Source organism: Meriones unguiculatus, chromosome 17 (assembly GCF_030254825.1).
Source record: "Meriones unguiculatus strain TT.TT164.6M chromosome 17, Bangor_MerUng_6.1, whole genome shotgun sequence".
NCBI classification, from domain to species: domain Eukaryota; kingdom Metazoa; phylum Chordata; class Mammalia; order Rodentia; family Muridae; genus Meriones; species Meriones unguiculatus.
The window spans coordinates 79,368,207-79,384,919 of record NC_083364.1 but is presented as its reverse complement, the minus strand read 5'-3'; positions in this window follow the sequence as shown (position 1 = coordinate 79,384,919).

Genomic DNA, 16,713 nt, shown 5'->3' with positions numbered 1-16,713 from the left:
TGGGGTGCCTAGAATCCACACAAAAATTAACAGACAAGATGGAGGAAACCTTTCATGGCTCAACTGTAGTAAGGGAATTATGAGCAACCGAGGAATGCTGAGGGCAGGAACAGTTTTCCAAAGGTTGATTCTATTGCCCACAGGTAAGTCAGTTCTTCAGTGAGAAATGGTTATCCCTAAGTAGCTTATATATGTATATGTATATTTATATATGTATGTACTTATACACAAACACATAATAATAATAAAGAAAAAGAAGCCCTGAATTTGATTGAGAGAAAGCAAGAGAACAGATTGAAGTGTTTGGAGGGAGGAAGGAGAAAATGATGTAATTATATTCTAATTTCAAATACAATTATACTTTTAAAAGAAAAATTGATGCAATGGTCTGGAAATATTAAACTTTTTTTTTTTTCCTTAAAAGGATGCCAGGCCACAGAGGAAGACCTTGCAACCAGTCCTGATGAGACCTGATAGGCTAGCGTCAGATAGAAAGGGAGCAGGACCTCCCCTATCAGCAGACTTGGAGAGGGGCATGGGAGGAGATGAGGGAGTGAGGGTGGGGCTGGGAGGAGATGAAGCAGGGAGGCACAGCCAGGATACAAATTGAATAAATTGTAATAAATGATAAAAAAATAAAAATAAATGTGAAATTAAAAAAATGATCTGCTAATAATTTGAAAACATGAACAACTGATTGTAAAATTTTTTTCAAACTACCTACTCAATGAAGTACCATGTTCTACAAAATATGAAGATACTTCACAACTCTATAGTACACTAATCCAAAAGGAAAATGTACAAAAGAAACGAAGAGATTTCCACACCAAAAGAACAGACAGGTACTGAGAAACATATCAGCGGAGTCTGAGAATTGTTAGCTATACGTGTAATGAAAAGGAAAAGCACAGGGAGGCAAGGCATGACTATGAAAGGAGGTGAGAGAAAAATCATAGCGACTGTATGAAAAGGTACTGAATAGCTTCTACTCTGCTTGAAGGAGAGAAAACTGATGCCACCACGTTGAAAGTAGTTTAGCATATTCTTTGAAGACCCTATAATAAAGCAGCCATGCTATTATCTAGTAATAGCAGACTCCACACAGTTGTCCTCTGACCTCTACAGGCACGCAAGGGATGTGCATGCGCACAGACACTTGCCTCTCATGCTGATATGATAATAATGAAATATTTAAAGATCGTAAACTTGTCATGTAACCTGCAATTTGGCTCCTGAGTATTTTTCTCCAAAAAAGTAAAAAATTATGTTGACACTAAAGTCTGAATGCTTACAGAAGCTCTATTCATTATATTCAAAACCTGAGAAATTTGAGAATTTTTAAATTGATGACTTATTAATATAAACAGAAATATCCATACAATGGAATACCATTCAGTAATGAACTTAGGAACAATCTAATGGTGCACTCAGCAGCCTAGATGGTTTTGAGAGAATTAGATTGGATGTCAGAAAACAATGCTGAAAATTATTCTATATGGTTTCACTTCTACAATTTTCAGAATTTCATAGAAGTGGCAAACAAACAAAGAAGGCTTTAATGCTGACATAGAAGTGGGAGGAACATAGGCATATTAAAGAGAAATGCAGAGATTTTTTAGGAGCTGGAAAGTGCACCTGTTTTCATTCTTTGTAATGCACGCGAATCCTCAGCTACCTCCAAATAAGCAGTTGGAACCTTTATAAGTAACTCATCCCAATCTTCTGTTACTGCTTTACTTGTTATTTGAACCCATTTATGCTATTATAAAGAGTTAAGAGAAGAAAGTCTGAATGTATAAATTGTCCATTTTTAGCGGGAGCATTGAAATTGCATAGACGCAGTGTGTGGGACAGCAGGGCCTGTTGGCTTGTGAGCATGTCCTAAGTCCGAGGACAGCAAAGGTCTCTAGAAGGCTGTATGACGGACACATCGCAGCTCTGTGCTGTGTGCTGTCTATCCCTGCTGCCCACCTTTGCTTTTGAAATACAGAAACGAATATGAGAGCAGCACCCTTCCAGTAAGAGTTTCATTGTAAAAAATAAGTTCAAAATCACCACTGTTATAAAATACACTTCATGTTCATAAACATAAATTAAAATAAAAAGCATTAAAAAGAATCAACTGTACAAAAACATGATCTCAACTTAGCATATGGATGTAGTTACTGACCACTGTGCTACATCTACTTTGGAGCCTAGCATCTCTTGGCTCAGTGCATTTCCATTTCGTGTTCAGAACCACTCCATTTCTGTATCTGCTAACTGCCTCCACTTAGAACTTCCTCTTAAATGGTCTCTTATTTCTATTTCCCTTCATCCTGTCCTTGATGAATAAAATAGAAATTCTACGGATAAAGTGTAGAACTGGGGCCCGAGTAGAAAAATCATCTTCTCAAGATCACTGTAATATTTTTTCTTCATAGTTTCAGTGGGAAATGATCTGCCTCTTACAGCATCTCTTTGATGCAGATTGTCTGCCTTGGGTTACTCCCCAAGAGAATAAAAAGTACACACTAATTTTTAAATCACAGAAACCCTCTAGAGTCCTGAGACAACAATACTGGGGATTTTTATAGCAAGTTAGGATGATTAGACATACAACACCCTGAAAAACAAACTGATTTGGAACGATGCCAAACACTAAAGTGCCCATTCTATTCTCCTTTATAATCTATTAGACACCCACAGAGTGTCATTAGGAAATCATGATGTCATCTCACTATCAGAAAGGAACAGATGAAACTATTTTTAAGAAAAATTAAAACATTTTTAATGAAAATGAATGATAAGGGAACACAATTTTGTAACATACCTATAATGTAAAATGAGGTTAAATTATTACTGACATAACTCTTATGCATAATTAAAAGTCATACTGAAATATTTGGAAATATATTCATAATATTTCAGGCACTCCCATGTATAATGCCATTCCCATATACATGATGGCAAACTTTTTTAATAAATTGATTCAGTTGATAATTAGATTAGTTTCTCCACTTATGCAAATAGCGATTTTTTTTTGGTAGAATAACACTACCCATTATGCACCAGGGAAAAAGAGTATTATTATTAACCAATATTGTAATAACAGTATTTTAGGTAACTTTATGTTTTAATCATATATATAATTAGTATAGATTTTTAAATTTCAGCTTTAAAATAGAAAAACAATAGGGCACATAATTATCTACACACTAATATTTATTAAAATTTTTAGATATCTGTTTGCTACTTTTGCATAGCTGGACATTTTCAGATCTAGAGATTTGGCTCTGAAGAACTAGAAGACTCTCTAAGAGGATTGATCCTCTTACTCTGGGTCCTCCTTCTTGTTTGGCTTCTCTAGGTGTACAGATTTTAGTATGTTTATCCTATCTTATAGGTCTAGTATCCACTTCTTTCTGCTTCTGGGGTACCTCACTCAGGATGATCTTTTCTAGTTCCCACCATTTGCCTGCAAATTTCATGATTTCCCTGTTTTTAATTGCTGAGTAGTATTCCATTGTGTAAATGTAGCACAATTTCTGTATCCATTCCTCCATTGATGAACATCTGGGTTGTTTCCAGGTTCTGGCTATTATGAATAAAGCTCCTATGAACATGTACCTCACTTAGAAAGACAAAGGGAAAGGACATTGGAAGAAGGAGAAAACAAGAAACAGGACAGGAACCTACCACTGAGGGCCTCTGAAAGACTCTACCTAGCAGTGTATCAAAGCAGACGCTGGGACTCATAGCCAAACTTTGGGGAGAGTGCAGCTAATCTTAGGAAAGAAGAGGGAGTTAGTAAGACCTGGAGAGTACAGAAGCTCCACAAGGAGAGCAACAGAACAAAAATATCTGGGCTCAGGGGTATTTTCTGAGACTTATACTCCAACCAAGGTACATTCATGGATATAACCTAGAGCCCCTGCTTAGATGTAGCCTGTGGCAGCTTAATATCCAAGTGGGTTCACTAGTAAGGGAAAGAAGGATTGTCTCTGACATGAACTCAATGGCTGGCTCTTTGATCACCCCCCCCCCCCGAGGGGGAAGCAGCCTTGTCAGAACACAGATGAGGACAATGCAGCCAGTCCTGATGATACCTGATAAGCTAGGGTTGGATGGAAGGGGAGGTGGACCTACCCTATTGGAGTAGGACTTGGAGAAGAGCATGGGAGGAGATGAGGTAGGGTGGGATTGGTAGGGAATGAGGGAGGGGCTACAGCTGGGATGCAAAGTGAATAAAATGTAATTATTGTGAAAAATAAAAATTTAAAGAGAACTGGAAGACTCATTGGAGCCTTGACTGAAAACTGACATAAAATCTATGCTACAAAACTACATGAATTCTATTAAAATTACTTGAAAATCCAATTTGAGACTTAGCAACCAAACAATACATTCAAAATTCATGCCATGAATATTCTTTTTACATGAGATATTAAGTATATTCCAGTGTTGTTTTAAGAGTAGCAAAACTCATGCCATGATTAAAATGAATGAATTTACATATTTAATGATATTCCAGAGAAATTGAACCATTTGAGATGAAGAAAGGGACCTAGGATTGTGGTAAAGGAAGAGAAAGTGGGTAATTTTGGGTGATTAATCAATATGTTGAAAGTGTGTTATATATATGGTTGAAATGTCACAATGTATTAGAAAAAAAGATAACAATTCAAAGAACAAATGAAAACAAAAGCTGGAGAAAATCAACAAGATAGACAAACCCTTAGCCATACTAACTAAAAGGCAGAGAGACACCATCCAAATCAACAAAATCAGAAATGAAAAGGGGGACATAACAACAGACACTGAGGAAATCCAAACAATCATTAGGTCTTACTACAAAAGCTTATACACCACAAAATTTGAAAATCTAAATGAAATGGACAATTTTCTGGCTCGATTCCACTTACCAAAGCTGAATCAAGACCAGGTAAATCAATTAGTCTTCTGTCCCCTAAGGAAATAGAAGCTGTTATCAAAATTATCCCATCCAAAAAAAGCCTAGGGCCAGATGATTTCAGCACAGAATTCTACCAGACCTTCAAAGAAGAGCTAATGCCAATACTCTTCAAACTAGTCCACAAAATAGAAACAGAAGGAACATTACCAAACCCATTCTATGAAGCCACGGTCACCTTGGTACCTAAACCACACAAAGACCAACAAAGAGAGAATTTCAGACCAATGTCTCTTATAAACATTGATGCAAAATACTCAACAAAATACTCGCAAACTGAATCCAAGAACACATCAAAGATATCATCCACTATCACCAAATAGGCTTCATCCCAGGTATGCAGGGGTGGTTCAATATGAGGAAGTCCATCAATGTAATCCACCGTATAAACAAACTAAAAGAAAACAAAACAACAACAACAACAAAACAAAACAAAACAAAACAAAAAACACATGATAATCTCCTTAGGTGCCAAATACGCATTTAACTAATTCCAACACCCATTCATGTTTAAAGTCTTGGAGAGAAAACAGATTTGAGGCACTTACCTAAACATAGTAAAGACATCATACAGCAAGCCTATAGCTAACATCAAACTAAATGGAGAGAAACTTAAATCAATCCTACTGAAATTAGGAACAAGGCAAGGCTACCTACTCTCTCCATATCTCTTCAACACAGTTCTTGAAGTCCTTGCTAGAGTATTAAGACAATTAAAGGGATCAAGGGAATACAAATTGGAAAGGAAGAAGTCAAAGTACCAGTATTTGCAGATGATATGATAGTATACATGAGTGATCCCCAAAATTCTACCAAGAGGAAATTCTTACCCCAGGCAATAGCTTCCACTGATAACTAGAGATTCATTTCACTTTCATATCTTAATAAACAAGAAGTTTGTGTAACTATAATTTTTTTTACCAGTATAACACTGCCCATCATGCACCAGAAAAATGACTGTTGTTTTTCTTTACATTTCGAAGAAATTATTATTAAAATATGAGGACATTTGCAAGGTGTTGGATTCCTTCCTAGCTCTGTAAGTATGCATTTAGAGAGCATTATCCATTTTTACATATTCCGCAAAATACAAGGTAGTTTGTATATTTTCTAGGTAGATTTAGTTTGTTAGGTATCATTATTCTGTTATTTTGATCTTCAGGTAAACACAGTATCTCAACTTTGCAACAGAGCACAATACCAAGGTTCATTTCAAATAATAATAATAAATATATAGTGTGTTCTCTCCACTCGCCAAAACATTCTGTGCCTATGTATTCAATTGTTCATAGCAAAGGTCTACAAAGATCTTCAAAAATATAAATATTATTTGAATATTCATTCTTAAATCTTAAGTCTTTATATTTCTACACTTTATATTTTACTGTGTTTATATTTATCCCTAAATAAGCTTTCATATTTTTACATTTTATATTTTACTATATTTATATTATTTAAGCTATAATTTTTTGTTTTACTGGTTTTACTCATCTCCTGTATTCATCAAGATGTCAATATTATTTTAACATTCAGGGCCTACTGCTAACTTCTTTTTTCATTTGTTTGTTCATCTGTTTGCTTGTGTTTTTGGGACATTTTCTCATTATGTAACTTTGACTGGACTGAAAATGAACTATGTAGATAAGGCTGGCCTCAAATTCATCTAAATCTTCCTGCCTCTACCTCCTAAATGTTGGAATTAAAGGCATCTGCAGTGACGCCCGACCTATGGTAACTTCTTAGTGAATTTAATTGCCTGTGGTTATTAAAAAAAAAAAAAAAAACAACACTAATCAAGCTATTAAAATGGTAAACTTCACTGCTTTAATGTTGAACAAAAAAAATCAGTATTTGCATGTAGAAACTACTATGTAGCAAGCAGCTTTGTGTCTCTGGGCGTGGTGTTGGATGCCCTTAATCCCAGCAGAGGCAGAGGCAGAGAGGCAGAGAGGCAGAGAGGCAGAGAGGAGGCAGAGAGGCAGAGAGGCAGAGAGGCAGAGAGGCAGAGAGGCAGAGAGGCAGAGAGGCAGAGAGGCAGAGAGGCAGAGAGGCAGAGAGGCAGAGAGGCAGAGAGAGAGGCAGAGAGGCAGAGAGAGAGGCAGAGAGGCAGAGAGAGAGGCAGAGAGGCAGAGAGAGGCAGAGAGACAGAGGTAGAGAGGCAGAGAGAGAGGCAGAGAGGCAGAGAGGCAGAGGCAGAGAGGCAGAGGCAGAGGCAGAGAGGCAGAGGTAGAGAGGCAGAGAGAGAGGCAGAGAGGCAGAGGCAGAGAGGCAGAGAGGCAGAGGCAGAGGCAGAGAGACAGAGGCAGAGAGGCAGAGGCAGAGAGGCAGAGGCAGAGAGGCAGAGAGGCAGAGAAGCAGAGAGGCAGAGAGGCAGAGAAGCAGAGAGGCAGAGAGAGAGGCAGAGAGGCAGAGAGGCAGAGAGGCAGAGAGAGGCAGAGAGAGAGGCAGAGAGAAAGGCAGAGAGGCAGAGGCAGAGAGGCAGAGGCAGAGAGACAGAGGCAGAGAGGCAGAGGCAGAGAGGCAGAGGCAGAGAGGCAGAGGCAGAGAGGCAGAGGCAGAGAGGCAGAGGCAGAGAGAGAGGCAGAGACAGAGGCAGAGGCAGAGGCAGAGGCAGAGGCAGAGGCAGAGGCAGAGGCAGAGGCAGAGGCAGAGGCAGAGGCAGAGGCAGAGGCAGAGGCAGAGGCAGAGGCAGAGGCAGAGGCAGAGGCAGAGGCAGAGGCAGAGGCAGAGGCAGAGGCACAGATGGCTGTGCATTTGAGGTCAGCCTAGTCTACAAAGTGTGTCCAGGACAGCCAAGGCTACACATACATTAAAAAAATGCTCCATCAAGAAAAACAAAATAACAAAAAGCAAAAAAAAAAAAAAAAAAATAGCAATTTAAAATTATATATTTATAGAAACCACATTACAAAGATTTGTGTGGTATTCAGAATGACAGTTGAATTCTCCCAGGGAAGAAAGCTACTAATATCATAATTATCAGGGCCATATGCACAAGATATATATTAAAAAGATAAACATCATAAAAGAAAGATGTCACTAGTTGTGCGATTATTTAGTTCAATTTTTCATCTATACTACAAGGCAAGATCTGTAACATAATCATTTAAAAATAATTTTGAAATGCACTCTAATGTAAAAAAATTCTTCAGTGCAATATGTGTTTATAATTTGAAACTAAAAATAATATGAAAAATGAAGCATGTATATATTTCCATTTACTTGTTGTAATTATTTTTATAGCATTTCCAATTTAGAAAGAAAGGAGTATGAAACGAGGCAACAGAACTAAATATAATATCTAGGTATGCTCAGTGCTTATTGTGAGTGCTTATTGCTGAGTGCTTATTGTGAGTGCTTATTGTGACTTAAAATAGCCTCAAATAACTTGAGTTCATACTTCTTTAACATAATTCTGTCCATGGGAAGCCGGGGTCATAGGTGACTATATAATTTCATTATTTGGTTTCTTCATAAGAAATGCATCTCTATCAATCATGTTTAATTACAGGTATTATAATTTGGTAATGATGATTGTTCTATGATAAATTTTCAGGAAATAAAAAAGATGGATCTATTTAACTATTCTTCCTGTGTTCATGAAGTGGTAATATGTGCAGGTGTGTCTAAAAGAATTTCTTGCATAACTTTTTTATAACATGCTCACTAGGGGTTCCAATGTTGTTGTTGTTGTTGTTGTTCTTCTTCTTCTTCTTCTTCTTCTTCTTCTTGGTGGTGGTGGCATTATTTAAGATAGTAGGGGAGGAGGACCTCCCCTTTTTACATATCTTGAGTGAGTATGAACAATATGCTTAATTTGAGAAAACTTATTGCTTAAATTAAACTATGTAGTTCATGTTCCCCAAATAATATAATACCCTTTTATTTACATTTATTAATTTGTATTATGATATTTTGGAATTTATTTTTTTTAATTTTTCCACTCTCAATGACTTTCTTTTGTCAAGTTATCATGAAGAAATCACTGGAAAAATGACCTATGGTGAAAGTAACTTTCTTTTTATATTTCCAGATACTCATGATTGCAGTTATTAAGGGAACTATACATTAATCCAACAAAATGTGAAACAAAACAGAAATCCAAACAGTAACATTGCAATGGAAGGACATCTTCACAAAACAACATTCTGGAATGTCATGAATCATTTACTGGAAAAAAAATCACATGCTTTGAACACTGTATGGCAGATTCCTATAGAAGAGGCTGTCCAGTTAAGATTGGAGGTAGAACAGAAAAGCTGTCGTGGTTCAAATGAAAAATATCTTACATAGACTCTTGTTTTTGAATACTTAGTGGCCGTGTTTATAAAGCTATGAAACTTTTTGCAGGGAGACCTTTGCTTGAGAAATTATGTCACAAGTGACATACTTTAAGTGTTTAAAACCTCACCAGATCTATTTTCTCTTTCTGCTTCCTCTGGGGTATATGAAAATGTAACCAGCCATGTTCATGCTTTCCATGACTGCTGCTATGCCTACTTGCCATGTTAGATCCCCCTGGAACCATAAGCTAAATAAACCCCTTTCTTTTTCTTCCAAACAGGAATAAAGCAATAAAGACCTTACTGTGATTTTGAAAGGTTAAAATAGGGTGGTCTACCCACAGAGGTTAAAATGTTTGCTACATAGTAACTATTAAATAATGTGGAACTTTATAGTCATTTTCAAAGCTTCAGACTTTTATGCCCAATTGAATATGTTAATTTATATAAAGCTATTAAGTAAAAATTTCCAGCAAGGGGCCACAGGGAGGGGGCCGCAGATGGGTTACAAAATGAATAAATTATAGTGAATAATAAATAAAAAATTTTAAAAACAAAGAACTTTAAAAGAACATTATATTTGATGGTGAATGATTAAAATTCACTGAAAATAAATAAAATTAAATAATTCTGAGTTTGGTAAAATTTCAATTGTACTAATTGCTTTGCTTAGAACAACAACAACATATTTCTGTTTTACTGATGGCTACACTTTATCAAAATAGTACACTTCAGACATGTCTTGTGACTATGCTATTAATCAAAAGGCCTGTTCTGAAAGTATTTTTTGTTTAAATATTCTCAAATACAATCATAAACTTCTATAATTTACTTATTTTATTTTCAACTGTAACTGAATTTCTTTTGCTGATAACTTTTCCACATACCAAGCTGAATCTATAAAGAATAAAAGTATCACTTACATGATTAAAAAGTATGGTATGAACTTGGATAACTGCAATTTTTATAATTAAACAAGACTATTTATCTACATTAACTAGAAATTTGGGGTAAAGAACTAAATATCATCTCCACACAAACAAAATTTGATCTGTTTACAAAACTTTGTATGTAAGCACAGATGAGCTTTTAATTTTATAAACTACATGTTCCATGCCGATTCTTAAAGATCTTTCAAAGAACAGATCTCTAAATTCGCTTAAGTAAATATTGATTTATTTATTTAAAATATATAGTGGTATGTGTTATTTTTAAATAATATGTGATGCAACACTATTTAAGAGAAATTAGAAACCAAGAAAAGCCCAAGGAAAATATGCAATTATCCCATAAGACTGCCCTGCCATTTATTTAAATAGTAATTACAACTTAGTATTTTGATGGAAAAATTGTTACTCTGGGGTAATTATCAGGATTTTCTCTTTCTTATGGGAATAACATGCTCTCTGTTCTAATCTATATTAATTCAAGATGATTGAAAACATATGAAGTTTAGATAAAATGTTTGTATGCACTTGATGGTTATGATGAAATCTTACATTCAGACAAAATGAAGCATGCATTATGATAAGAATAAGAGTTTTAGAGTTCCAATTATGTAATTAATATGATTAATTTAGTCTATTTTTAACAACTGAGAGTTCAGTTACATTTATTCATACGTTGCAGATGGAGCAATCTCTGAAAAAGTATTCAATGTATGAACGAGTAAGTTAAATTGATTATAAGAAATAGGGATGATAGAAACTCAACAATTTATAAGGGTCATAGCAGTTGTTTAAATGCCTTTTTTTCTTTCATTAATACAGGACTCTTCTGGCTCTAAAATATGGTCATAAATATGTTTCCAAAACCACAATCCTCCTATTTTTGAAGTAATTATTGTATCCAGGAACACTGCTGATGGTTGGAAGCCTTAAATTGACCAATTTTCTGTTTTCCTGAATATGAAAGAATGTCTCTCAGATACTTCAGAAGAGGAAGAAAAACCACCTTCTGCAGTTACAATACAAAGAAACTCCAAAAAGACAAAGATATTAGTGTTTACATTCACTGTGACAGCTCCTGTATTTTGAAGAAAACAGTACCAAAACAGGTATTTGTCAAGTTTCTACAAGCAAGTTGAGTTTTAAAGTTCTCAAGGTTATTTTTCTGCTTAAACCAGTGAGATTTTTGAAACTTAAATTAATTACAGTTTATTCACTTTGTATCCCAGCTGTAGCCCCTCCTTCATTCCCTTCCAATCCCACCCTCTCTCCCTCATCTCCTCCTCTGCCCCTCTACAAGTCCCCTGATAGGAAAGGTCCTCCTCCCCTTCCCTCTGACCCTAGCCTATCAGGTCTCATCAGGACTGGCTGCATTGTCTTCCTCTGTGGCCTGGTAAGGCTGCTCTCCATCAGGGGATGGTGATCAAAGAGCCAGCCACTGAGTTCATGTCAGAAATAGTCCCTGTTCCCCTTTCTAGGGAACCAATTTGCTTATTGAGCTGCCATGGGCTACTTCTGTGCAGGGGTTCTAGGGGTTCTAGGTTATCTCCATGCATGGTCCTTGGTTGGAGTATCAGTCCCAGAAAAGACCCCTTGGTTTTGATTTCTTGGTTCTGTTGCTCTCCTTGCAGAGCTTTTTATGTCAAAATTCAACCTGAATCTTCACTGACTAAATTCTAAGCAAACTGAGAAATGTGGACTCAATGGAGATGAATCCTTTCTTCATTCTCAGGAGTGAGGTGGACATTTGTAAAATCTTACACGAGAGATCTATGTCCTGAAGTAGATGGTAAGTTCCTATTTCTGAAAATAAAGTACACTTCAGGCCTAAGGCTCAGAGGCCCCTGAGCTGTATCTAACCTGAAAGCATCCTCCCTGAGGACTAGCTTTCATGGTAGCAGAAGGTGCTGTTCAAGCTTTCAAAGGTGAGAAATAACCACCAGCCCTATCTGGCTGTGATGCCTGTGCACCACAAGAGCTTTGAAAACTACTTCTTAAACTAGATAGAAACTGTTTACTAGGATCTACCTATCACAGTATATTAGATTTGACCACAGTCCTGAAAGTTCAAAGTGTAAGTGAAACAGAAGGGGAGGGAAATGTTCTCTTTTATTTCAAGCCATCCAGGCCTTTCTTACTTCATGGCCTTCTCTTCTTAGGATATAATCTGATATGCTTATAATAACAAAACATTTCCATGCATGGGTAAACCACTACCCACTTCCTTGGAGCATTGGCTTCCTACAAAGGAATCATCTAATCACTAAATTTAAGCAGGTGCCCTAGACATAACCATGGTTTTCTTGTCAGAAATTATTAGCACATTTGTTTAATTGTGTAGTTTCTATTAAGACATGTTTAAGCTAATTTTCTGAAATGATCATCTGAAATGCCTTCACATCCCTTTCATATTTGTCATATTTTATAGTTGAAAAAGAACTTTCAGGAGTCTAGAGTACGCTTCTTATTAAACTCATGTAAGACTCTTACTACTTGAAGGAAAACCAACCCCTGGGGACCATAGGAATTTTTCTTTCCTTGCAAATTAAGAAAGATTCAACTTGTAGTTTAGAATGAGCTATTTTTCTTACCTCCTAGTGCTAACCCTTACAATCAGTTACTCCTCGTTGTATCATTTGAGGCCACGAAAGGTTCGCTGAGTGTCCTTTGGCAGCACGCCGAGTGTGTGACTTAGTGTTTCACGGCAGACATGGGGCTCACAGATTGCATTACCAAGCACACACTGTGTAGAGGCATGCCATTGAATTGCTCTTCTCTTGGCCCAATTTCCTTACGGTCAGCGGCATTAAGCTATGAGATAGCCGGCCCTAGTTTGAACTGTAGTGTGTGACCCAGGAAGAGAGTAAAACTCAGTGGCCCACACACAGCTCAGACCCAGGAGATGGCCTCATTAGCTTCATGATTCAACCAACTGAGCTAATTAACTACAGATGCACAATTATCATGCTGATTTCACTTCATGAAGAATTACAGTATAGGCTGACAAATTGCACTGAAATGCATTAGAGCAAATATGGGTAAGATGTATTAAGTATAGCTGTAGAAGTAAAAATATTCTTTGTCCAAAACAAACAAAAAACAAGAAAACAACACAGCAATGTGACTTTCATGTGGTAACCGCACCCAAACAAAAAAAATTAACTCGGAATAATAAAAAAATTCAACAGTAGTATCTCCTCTTCGTTCCATCAATAAATACACAGTGGCCTTAATAAACTTTCCTATGTATCTGGCATTATATGGTTTTATTAACATGTTTGCAATAGGCTTTCAGCATTTTCATTATACGCTGTCCTTGCAAATGAGCTTCACACTAACGATGAACAGAAATGAAATTTACCATTTGATTGAAAATAATTCTTATATTGTTATCATGATATGCAGACTGTATAACCTCTATACAGTAATGAATGACCTATAATGACCTTCCTTCATAACTGATATTCATAATAGGGGTTAAAACTTTAAATTATAAGTGGATATTAGACATATAATATAGGATAAACATACTAAAATATGTGCACCTAAAGCAGCTAATCAAGCAGGAGGACCCTGGGTAAGATGCTCAATCCTCATTCAGAAAGGCAAATGGATGGACATCGGAAGAGGGAGAAAATAGGGAACAGGACAGGAGCCCACCACAGAGGGACTCTGAAAGACTCTACCCTGCAGGGTATCAAAGCAGAGGCTGAGACTCATAGCCAAACTTTAGGCAGAGTGCAGGGAGCATTATGAAAGAAGGGGGAGATAGAAAGACCTGGAGGGGACAGAAGCTCCATAAGGAGAGAAACAGAATAAAAAAAAATTTGGCACAAGGATCTTTTCTGGGATTGATACTCCAGCCAAGGACTATGCATGGAGATAACCTAGAAACCCTGCACAGAGGTAGCCCATGGCAGCTCATTGTCCAAGTGGGTTCCCTAGTAATGGGAACAGGGACTGTCTCTGACATGAATTCAGTAGCTGGCTCTTTGAATACCTCCCCCTGATGGGGGTGCAGCCTTACCAGGCCACAGAGGAAGACAATGCAGCCAGTTCTGATGAGACCTGATAGGCTAGGGTCAGAGGGAAGGGGAGGAGGAAGGCCCCTATCAGTGGACTTGGGCTGGGACATGGGTGAAGAAGAGGGAGGGAGGATGGGATTGGGAGGGGTGAAGGGAGGAGACTACAGTTGATATACAAAGTGAATAAAATATAAGTTATAAAATAGTAATTAATTAAAAAACTTTAAATGTACAAAATATTTTCAACAGTCATGAAAATTCAAATAAGTTCAACTTATGAACTTAATGAGGATACCAAACTTACTACACATTTAATTTAGAGATTCTGTTTTAAAGAACAAAAATTTCAATAATCAAAAGCAGCCTTTGAGAAGGAACTTAAAAACAATATCCCTTAGTGTGAGTTTGGCCACCTTCTGGCTGGTCGCTTTCTTTTCTTACTCTCCATGGCCCATAGGGTCAATGTTTGGTATGTGGCATTAGTAACATTACTAGGCATTATTAAGGGCTAACATCCATTATGTGTCACACGCCTCTATTTCCTGTGTTTCCTGAGCTCAGTCTCAAGTCATTAAACAGGCCACTAATCATCATCAACTATGTCAAAAGTACCAGCTATTTTTCATAATAGAGATGGGCTGAGAGCATGTGCCTGTTTAGGTGAATTCCATATCCACTTCTGGAGAACAACTCAAAGCGTACTCTGAGTGAACTCATGTTGTCATGCACTGCTTTCTTTATATATGCAGAAAATTGTTTGTTTAGTTTTAAAAATAGTGCCTTTAACTGTGAGATAAGAAACACATTAGCACATTAGTGATAACTACTTTGTTCATAGAGGTAAATCAACAATTGTGAGACCAAACATACAGAGTTAGTTATAAGATTAAAATGTAGATATACAGCGTTTGTGTAAATTAAATGCCCCAGGTATGTTTTCTGTTTGGTTCTCGCTAATTGCCATCTCCTGATGCTAAAAGCTTATCACCGGCCTCACACCTGCATTACTGGAAATGTTTCCTATGGTTTTTCCTGGCTCCAGGGTGCCTAGAGACTTCTTTTCCATCCTCCACCAGCCAGTACATTTTACATACTACTTTCAGACAAATTCATCTTAAATGCTTACTTCATTATGTAATAACATTGCTTAAAAGTCTCCCATGGATCTCTATTTTAGAATTCACACACACACAAATAAATTCTTAATGCTGTTGTTTAAGCCATACATAACTGTGTATAGTATTTCCATGTAAACATTCTAATCAGCACCACCAAAGAAACAGCCCAGTCACCTTCCTAGTGCTATTAAATTCCATATCCATTGGAAGTACATTGTTACATTCATGATATTCCCCTCACACAAAATTATCGCCACTTTCCCCTTTGTTTCTCAAATAAGGCTTTATATAGTTCCCAGTATTACAACCTGAATAAGTCAAGGGCCACTTGTTCATTATAGCATGATGATCCATCTCTGCTCAGCTAAGTGTCAATCCCCAATAACACTTCCTGGTTAATATTTTATTACTTAATTGTCTTTTTATAGGTTTTAGAATATTCCTAAAATGATATCAAAGCAGTTACGGTGAAGTACTGTGCTAACGACTTCAATAACTTTTACTATAACAAAACAGTCCTAAAATATAGCAGTACTCAGAAATTTTTGATTGATTGTGGTACATTTCCACAAGCAATAAAAAAAATCTAGAGGACTGTGGCTGTTTCAGCTCTGAATCTATAAGCCTTTCCTTCTGGATTTTCCAATAATAGAAATGGTTTTTAAAATATAATAAAGAATATTTGCCTTAGAAGAAAACATGTGCCTAGCAACATTGTATAAGGGTAATTTTTTATAGTAAAACTTTTAACTTTTTGTACATGTTGTGCTGTATTATTTAAGAACAATGAGAAGATAGATAATTAGGTTAATGTCTGTTCAGCTATTTCAAAGTATACACCTCTTTCTTAGACCTAATGAAACCAATTTATTTCTAGAATAGTAAATGCTTACAGAATGTTTTTTAATGTAGAATCTAACCCAACATCCGACACCACATTTAGAGTTTATACTATTTTCCTAATAACACAGCACAATTGCATTAGTAAAACCAAGTAAACTTGGCAACAGCTCTACTTAAAAATTGTTTATTAAAGTGTTATCTTTGTATGGCTGATGAGCAAACAACCTAGAAGTTGAAGGTTTCTGGCGCTGTGAGCGGTAGCAATGCCACACACCTCAGGGCAATCAGCTCCTGTTATGCCACGCTAATGGGTAGTGAATACACTGAACTACTCCAAAATATTTTATCCCTTTGGAAAATCTCTGATATATCAAAGGTGAGTATATATCATGTCCAAATCCCCTGACTATTGGGCCCACACGAAGCTTAAGATGCCCCCTGAATATTTATAGGTAGAGGAACTCGGTCCAGACCATGCATTGTCCTTGATTGGTGCTTTAGACTCCATAGGCCTCTTTGGGCCTTGGTTGATTGGCTCTGATAATC